Genomic DNA, 9,179 nt, shown 5'->3' with positions numbered 1-9,179 from the left:
AAAGCTCACAAACCACATTCTCTATTCTATTTTTATGTTTGCAAGCCTTTTGCTAGGTCTTGACCCAGAATTTCTAGGGATTATTTACTAAAATGTGACCTAAATAATACTGTACTTTGCAGTTACAAATGGCAAATCTAATGGTTTGGCAAAACAGAACGGAACAAAGTAAATGAATTGAAATGGGACAGCAACTACAGTTTCCCTAAAGGACAGTAGTTATAAATTAGAGTTGTCCTCTAATTTCTTAGGGCAGCTGACAGCTACTTGCCGCCTTGGGTAGGACTTTATTCACTGGTACTTGGTGTCAACACCAGTGCATTGACCACCTGCCTCAGTTGAGGCTGCTACATGCCAAAGTGTCACCATGTAATTTAGGTTAGTTGCTCCCAGTCACCTGTTGTCTTTTCCTACTGACTGTCCTGCTGGCTGTTGCTTTTTGTTAGTGAGTTTGCGCTTTTTCACGAGATCACATATAAAGACACAAATAACCCTTGTTGCCCCAGGAAGATTGTTTTTCACAGAGCTTTCCATTCCCCTTCTAGGAGCTGCTGTATTCCAAGGCTGACAGGGAAGTTTTAGATCAGGTTGACTGCTGGCCCTGAGTGCATTTACACTGAAGTAGTTTGCCTGAGCTTTTCACACATTACTGTAATTACATCACTGTTTCAAATTTATACCATGTTTTTTCTCAGTGGCTGACTTGTTAACAGAAATACAACACAGCATAAACTTCCAACAGAAGGTTTCAAGCTTGCCCATTTCTGTTCAGCTCCTTTTCTATCCACAAGATGCCAACTGAGCACTCACCCCCTCTTGATTTTCCATTCCTCTACAGTGCTCAGTAAAGAGCTGGTTTGGTTTGGTTTTCTCCCAAGCCTCAGGCTTGCATATTTGAATCTCTTCTTATTTATTTCATTTCTTAGGCAAAAAGTTCTAATCCAATTAGATGCCTTCTTTGTATGCTCCTTCGGTGTCTGCAGATGTATCCTGATTCTGTAGTCTTTTAGGCTGCAGAAGAGCTCTACACAAATTTCAGCTGGGGTTGTATGATTTGTACATATAGGAATTTTAAGCATTTTCTTGATTATAGCCACACACTGTACTGTCTACATCAACAGCTCTGTCTTGTTCTGGAAACAATATTGTTAACATATAATGGGCAAGATTAAATTTTTACCTTCTCTACCTTGTACAAACTTTGTTTGCCAATGTGCTCCTTGTACACCAACACTGATGAAATTTCCCCAGTCTTTTGTAGATTGACAATAGAAATGAAGTTTGCAAGGCTCAGCTGAAGCAATGAGGAAACAAAATCTCAGCTGTCCTTACATAATAGGAAATTATGTAAAGAAGCAAGAAAGGCCAGATCTTCATGCTACCAAACCTCCATTTTCATGTGAAGTCTCAGTGGTTTTGACTGCCTTCATGTAGAAGAAACTCCATATAGAAGATGATGAGCAATCAGCAGGGCAACCAGCATAACCCTCCTCTTGATCTGTTAAGTGAGAGCAAGGAACATACTTTGTTGAAAAGAAATTAGAAATGACCAAGCCAGAGATCTGAGCAGCAGGAATGCTTCATCTCATCTAGTTAAATTCCAAAGATAAATATCTGGTCTATAGAGATGTTCAAACTACTCCCAGAATTCATCAACTCCAGGATGTAACAAAAGTTTGAACATTCAAGTGGAAAAGGTAGTAACCAAACCAGCTGGTTTCAATGTAGGCTGCATATAGCAGTTAATGTCAAATGTTGAACTTAAAAATGTGTAATCTACAGTCTAGTCTGAACATTAGTTCAGAATATAGGAAAAACCGTTCATTGTTTAACAAGTTAAATAACTTGGACTAATACTTCTGCCTTCATAGTGGAGCTCAGTTTTATAACTATTTTCAGCCCAGCTTTTGTCATCAGACTAGGTTCCTCTGCAAGTTTGGCTGATAACTTTAACACGTGTTAGCCAGCCTCAAATGCAACAAAGGTATGGGCCTTGAAAGAAATTAATATCCCACAGATTTCATGTCATCAGGAAAGATGAAAAAGGAAATTGAGGTGTCCCCAGCTGTGTAGGATTGACTGAGTGATCTCATAACTTTGTGGTCGGGGGGGAACCACACTGGGCAGAGCTCTCAAGTTTGCCTCAGCCACAGGAAAGAATTCCAGCTATACCAAGTGAGTCAGTTACAGGGCCCTGTTTCCAAGAGCACACAATGCCAATCTATCTAGTTTCATGGAGCAACATATCTATTTTGTAATTTCAGCTTCACCAGCATCTGAAGTATCAAATCTGTCCTTATGTGCCAGCCTTTCAATCTCTGTTCACCACTCACCTTCATGCATGGTATTCCCTAAAAAACAACATGTAATAGACAATCTTTAGCATAATTCAGACCCTTAAGGGGACTAAGTAAAACTAATTTCCCATTTCAATTTAATCACATTTCATTATTTGGGTACTCTTGTAATACTCTAGTCCACCTGGTTTTTCAACTGCCTTTGAGATATCCTTAAGGATAGCCAAAGACCGTGTCTTTTAATATTTTTTCTAAAGGCAAATAAATACTCTTAAGTCTTTCAGACCTTCTGCATACACAGCAAAATGAAAAAGGAGCAGCCTTTAAAAGTATACTTGGAGAAGCAGCATGCTGAAATTCTTAGCATCCTAGAATTACTTTGCCTTTCTCCCTTTCCTGTCTTATGTTTCTCTTTGCTGAACTTCAGTGGAGGGTGATTTGTTTTGATAAGGTTTGATTGCAACATCGTAACTGCTGCAAGAGCAGGTGCCCTCTTAAGGCTAAATCACCTTCCAGACTCAAAATTGCATCTTTGTAGGTGCGGGTGTGCCGATGAGATTCATCTAGCTCTGCAAATCAAGTGCCTTGATACATTCCTTATTTACTATGCTTGTAAGGTGAAAAAGACCCCAACAAAACATCTGTGGGGGTATCTACTGCAGCAGTAAAGCCGCAGCCGGTTTTCATGGCACAGACTTTTGTTAATATCAGCTCAGCCTTTTTCTTCCTAAACTCCTTCAGAACCCCAGAATCACTGTGGATTTATGACTTGTACTCAGTAGCAGCAGATTAACTCTGAAATAAGCCAGTGATTTCAGTGGAGGCATAACATTTACAACAAGAGAGGAATTGTATTCAGTCTCTACTTCTTTACATAATGTTCATGCTGGTACTTTTTTTTTTTTTTTTCTATATTTTTTTTTCAGCAGAACTTCATGATTAAGGGCTACACAGGATTTAGCCGAAAGCAACTTTGGCAAAAATTGCCATCTGTTTTCTTCTAACTAAACTGTTTTCCTAATAAAAGTGGGTTCTGGAGGCTGTTGTGGAATAACTCCTTTAAAGAGGTGATGGGGTGTTCCCTTTGGTTCTGCAGGCATTTTTTCATCTTTTGCGATGCTACTGGCATGCTATCAAAAATGTCCCCTCTCTGGAAAACACAAAACTGAACAGTTTACTTCAGTTTTCACTCTTTCATTTTTTTTTTTTCCTAAATGTATATAAATATTCTGGAAAATTTCTGTCTTAAAAAAAAAAAAAGGAATCTTAACCACTCCATTTGGAAAGAGTTGAGGGGAAAGATGGACTTCTATTTTGAGGTTTTGACATGTCCATTTTGGTAGGACAGGGAGATGACATGAAGTCTTGAGAATATATTTTGGCTGAAATGTTGTAACTCTGCTTCCACAGTCTTGCTTATTTCTGCTTGTTAACAAGGAAGCAAGTAAATGGAGAAAAATTAGAAGGGGCCAGGACCTAAAAATACTTCAGTGACTGGTTCCTAGTAAAAAGCTCTACTTTTTAATGTGATTTTGTTTATTGACAAAGTTATATGGCTGTATGTCAGAACAGTGTATATGTCCTTTAGGGAGAATAAAAAAAAAAAAGAAAACACACAAAAGCATTTGCTTTGGCTCTAACTTTTGTAATTATTTTTCAAGCTTTCAAACACTTGCATCCAATTCCTTGGTAACCATACGCCTTTTCTTTACCCCCAGAAATAGTTCCATCTAAAAAGTTGTTGTCTGGATTGGTACCTTTAACTCTGCCTAGTACCTTGCCTCCTATTTTATTTCATTGTAAACACCTAACATTATTTTGCTGAAGCGAATACCTCCATGATTATCAGTGGCTTTGATTTCCAACGCTATGGACATGACCCAGCTACACCCACATTATAAGTACAATAAATGCTGTCACTAAAAAAACAATGCAGTCACTGTGGAACAACTTGCACTTGTCATAATAATTGTAACTATGAATGAGATAAAAACATTAAGTGGCCAGAAGCAAGAACTGCAGCTAAGTGCCAGCTGTTAGATGACAACCTTATGTAGCAGTGAAGGCATGTTTGGGTGACATGACACAAGAGCAGTGACATGAGCAGGTATGTCCTATCTGGGATACAGGAAACCAGACAGCTTGCCCCAACCTTAATTGCAAAGCAGCTTAATTTGTTAACTTGTCTCTTGTGCAATTACCAACACTTACATAAACAAATCACAAAACTATAATGGTGGCTGAAATAATAGATGGAACATAAGGTGAAGAGAAGCTGCTAAATTAATGTATACTGTGATTAAGTTATAAAATACGTACGCATTATTAACCAATTGACATAATAAATGCTTTCTGACCACCTGCAAAATGAGGGGATATTTTTCAAGTTTTAGATGCTTCTGCATGACAAGAGGGAGACAGAAGATTAAGTAATACATTGTTTAGAAGCAGAGTGCTTAGTTTATATTTATCTAATAATTAATAGATGTATCATAGGTAAGAAACTAATAAATAATAACTAACTTAATCAGTTATTTCTTAGTATAGATATATTGTATATTAAGAAATTCTAAAAATTGTAATTAGTATGTAATAATTGTGTGAATATAAGCAACACAAGAGCATCCAGTTGTTGGAGTACTTACGGAGGATGATCCCCAGAGCTCCCCAGCGCTGTCAATAAAGAATGCCTGCTTAACAGTGTAATTGGCTCTGCTGTTTATTTTTTTTCATTTCAAAGGACTGTGTAATACATAATTTGTGTGCAAAAAATAAATTAGCAAATTATTTCCACAGAGATACAAATACTGATTCACTTAGAATGAATTGTTAAGATACATATTTGACACTTTTAAATAAACACACTCCTCTACAGGTGGTTTTACTACTTCCAGTCCTTAGCAAAAAAGGTATTAAAATTTGTCCCTGAGATAGGCTGACAGCACTGTGGTATCTTTGCTGAGTAAACACCTAAGAGAAAAGCAACGACGTCGTTGAAAAGGGTCATCATGCTTGAGGGATGGTCAGAGATATAGCCTTTGGGCTTCTCACTCACCTAGGCCACAGCCAGTGTAACGCATCTGCTTCTGGTGGCCACACTCATTGAGAAAAGCAGTCTTCTTAAGTTTTTTGGCAGCAAGAATTCATTGGGCTGCTGGGCAAAACTTTTGTAACCAAACTTACAGATTTTCAACAGTAAAGGCATCTGATGGCCAGCCAGGTTTCAATGTCAATGTTAAAGGCTTAGCCGACTCAGCCAGGTTATTAAAACAAAAGGTAGAATGGCCTGACACCAAGCCAGTTGCCAACACAACACGGCAGTTGATTAGTAGATTATCCTGACTGCTGTTTTTCAGATGCTTTGATCCAGGCTTTGGGGTTCTGGTTTATTCTTTCTGTTTCCTGCTGTCATGGAGGCATCCCGAAATCAGTTTTAGGTGGACAAGTTCCAAAACAGACTTCATTCTAGCCGGAAAGTATAGCAAATAAACCAACGAGAAACAGGGTTTATACAATTATTTAGCACTCCAACAACATAAAATACAGGTTCAGATATCAGCTGAGGAGATTGCTGGGGTATGACAACATAAGAATACTGAGGATCCACAACGTGCATGCATACACTTACAGGAAACAAAACTGGAGGCCTCTCACTCAAGGGTACCCAGAAGAAACAATCACTTGCCTGGGTTAAGCAGGGACTCACTCAAGGATATATCCAGTAGAGAAAAATAACCACTCACCCAAACAAGGAGGTGAGGTGCTCTCAGTCTCAGGAAGTTTCCTTAGATGGCATCCTAGTCTGAGGGGAGGGCTCCAGTTCACAGAGCTGCTGCTCCGAGAAGACCACTCCAAGGGCATCTTTGGGGACCCTGTTTTATAGCCTGGTCAGATCTGGCTGTGGGCATTACAACATGGTCCAGAAGCTTCTCAGCTTCTCTGGTCACCTCCTTTGTTGAGGACCCTGTCAACTGACTGAGGGTCCCACCGCTCCTGCCCCATGTTACTGTCAGTACCATCCTAGGGTGTGTATGTGGGCACAGGCACAGCGGGGCACAAAAGGTGCTAAGGAGCCATCAACTGCCCTACTGAAGGCTCCGAATCTCAGGGGGATGTGCAACTGCCACACACTGCCACACCTGTGTGTCCCTGAAGAGGAGGGAGAATCCCCCTTCCATATAACTTTTTGAGCTCTGGGGCTGTCCTCCCTCTTCACAACATTTGTGCAGGGGAACATCCAGCTGAAGAGTCCTGGACCTGGACGCTCTGACTTCTTCCCTGGAGCTGAGGCTCGTGGAGGTGCTGAGAACTGCAGGACCATGGCACTGAAGGACACCTCAGTGAGCTTCACATAGCTACCGCATTTCAGAAAGGAAAAGGACAAATCCCTCCAGAGTCATACCATATTTTGCCTTTTGAATTCAATCAAAACCAAGGCTATATATATATATGCATGTAATACAGGCAGCTTGAAATGCTTAGTGTTGCTACTGGAACCCTTATATTTTTATTGAAAATTGGTATTTTATTAATACATGAAAAATACTTTCTGCAATTAGATACATTTAATGTTAAATGACAGACAAATTTAACAACAGACATTAAAACTATTACTTCAGACATTTACTGTAGTTTCACCAAATATTTAAATCATCTTTGAACTGGATTCATCTAATGACCACAAAATTCTTTCAATTCTGTTTCTTTCTAGCAAAGACTTTAAGAGGCAATCTAACATAGATGTTTGAAAAAGAAATACAATTAACATCCATTAAGGTAACACAACCTATTCATGTTGCTCGAATACTAACAAAAGAATAAACGATTTGGGTTTAGACCATACAATTAGTAAAATTACCCTGCAATAATTTTGGTCTATGTAAGGTCTGCTTCTGTAAACATATTAATAGACGAATACGTGCGTATTGAGTCATACACATAAATATTCCCAGACAGAGTGGCTCGCTTCCAGGCTTGTACGCTAAGTCCCTGTATAACTTTCCATGTTAGTGGCATGGTACAGGCAGAACTGCACTTCTATTCCAGATGATGACGTAAATCTTAATTGAATTAGAGGTTAAAGTAAAGGTGTGTTGCATACAATTTAACATGCCAGAAAGTTTAAAAAATTCCTCAGGGTGATTTTTTTTTCCTTAGTTCTCCTTCCAAAATGCCTTGTCCACTAGATGTCTCTTGGATTGCATTTAGCTTTAGTAAAAGTAGATTCTAACACACAACTGGGTCTTCACCAACTAATGCTTTATGGCTTTGCAGGTGCACTAAAAAATAAGAGCTCAGAAATCTTTACTTTGAAAAGTGGATCTAGGATTGATTCCTAAGATAGGTCAATTAAAGTTAAAAATATGTTTTGTTTTTAATAAAGAGCTGTATTTTGGCATTACTGCTAGAAGACAAACTTTTATATCTTGCAGTTACAGCATTCTTATCACTAACTTTATCTTTACAACCTACCTCTTAAAGAACTGTGTAATTTAAGTTGATATGAGTATCTGAAAGCTCTCTTTATTGCCTGTAGTTCTTTCTGTAGTTTCAGCTTTATGGCTAAAAAGAATATGATCGCTAAGTACACCTTTGTTTTTACTGCCCTGTTTTATCAGACAAACTGCAATTTTACACCTTGTTAAGGAAGCAAGGTGAGAAGAAAACCACACTATACTGTTGACAAGGAAGATAAGACTATTATTTATCGTGACATTTTTGAAGGATAATATTCTTCATGTAACAGGATAAGAGATAAAGCATATCCTATGGTGATAATGCACAAATTGAAAGGAACTTTCTTCCACATGCTATCAACACTAGTAAAGAAACCATGCCCTTGTGCAATAATGCTGTATTTGGGCCAGTTCACAATCGACTGTTTTGGAAGAAAAGCAAGCCTCTAATTCAGTCAACTAAAGCAAACACTGCTGTGCACTGCACTGAATCGTAGACAATTTCTTTAGATGACTGCATGAAACAGGGTTTGGTTTTCCACTGTTTGTTGGTTTATTTTTTTTTCCGTTTTCATTTCCCTTGGATCTTACTCTGACCTGCAGGTAAATGCCATCTGAAGAGGGAAGAGAAGTACATTGAATACTAATGGCGGCTGGTCAGTGGAACTGCGTTATCTGCAGAGGCTGCAAGACATTTCAGAAGTTTAATGTACTGCAAAATATTCTGTTTCAAGCCAGGATGTTCTTCATGATGAAGAACAAAAAAGAGAAGGAGGAATCAGCCACTCTCTCTTCTTCCTTGGAGAAAATTGGCATAAACAAAGCTGGAATGGAAATTTCAGCCCATGGGAGGAAATTGAACATACCTTTAATAGACTGAGATGTTCAGGTTCCATGGTGATGACTGTGAGAGAAACGCATGTTCGAAATATACAACAAAATGCATAAAATCATCACAGATTAAACTCATTAAATGCCTTTAGAAGAAGCAATTAAACTCGGGCCTATATAATTAAATTTGATCAGTTTGTATTATGTAGTCATCTAGTTTATAGGAATGTTCTTTAAATTTTGTCCAAACAAATGTAAAAAAAATTTAGTTGGTGAAGCTCCCCCAGATTCTCTGGGAGATTATTCCTTGAGGCTTTCCAGGCTGCCCTCCTCTTCTTCCCTTCCTCCCCACCTCCAGTTCATCCTATAATGTTATTATTCTTTTTGAAGGGGCTTTAATTGAAAATTCCTCTTAGTTCTCCCCCCAACCCTTCTTTCTTTATCAGACAGCCAGAGGGCGAGGTGTATTAATAGCAGCTGCATGATGCAGAGTTGGTAGCTCAAGTGGATCCCTTTGCACTGAGCTTTGCTGTTTGGCCTCCATAGCTGTGTTGCCACTTTGCTCAGGAAGCACCTTCGCTTTCTTGCAAACAAA

This window comes from Columba livia, chromosome 1 (genome assembly GCF_036013475.1).
Source record: "Columba livia isolate bColLiv1 breed racing homer chromosome 1, bColLiv1.pat.W.v2, whole genome shotgun sequence".
Lineage (NCBI taxonomy): Eukaryota > Metazoa > Chordata > Aves > Columbiformes > Columbidae > Columba > Columba livia.
This window is presented reverse-complemented; position numbering follows the sequence as displayed.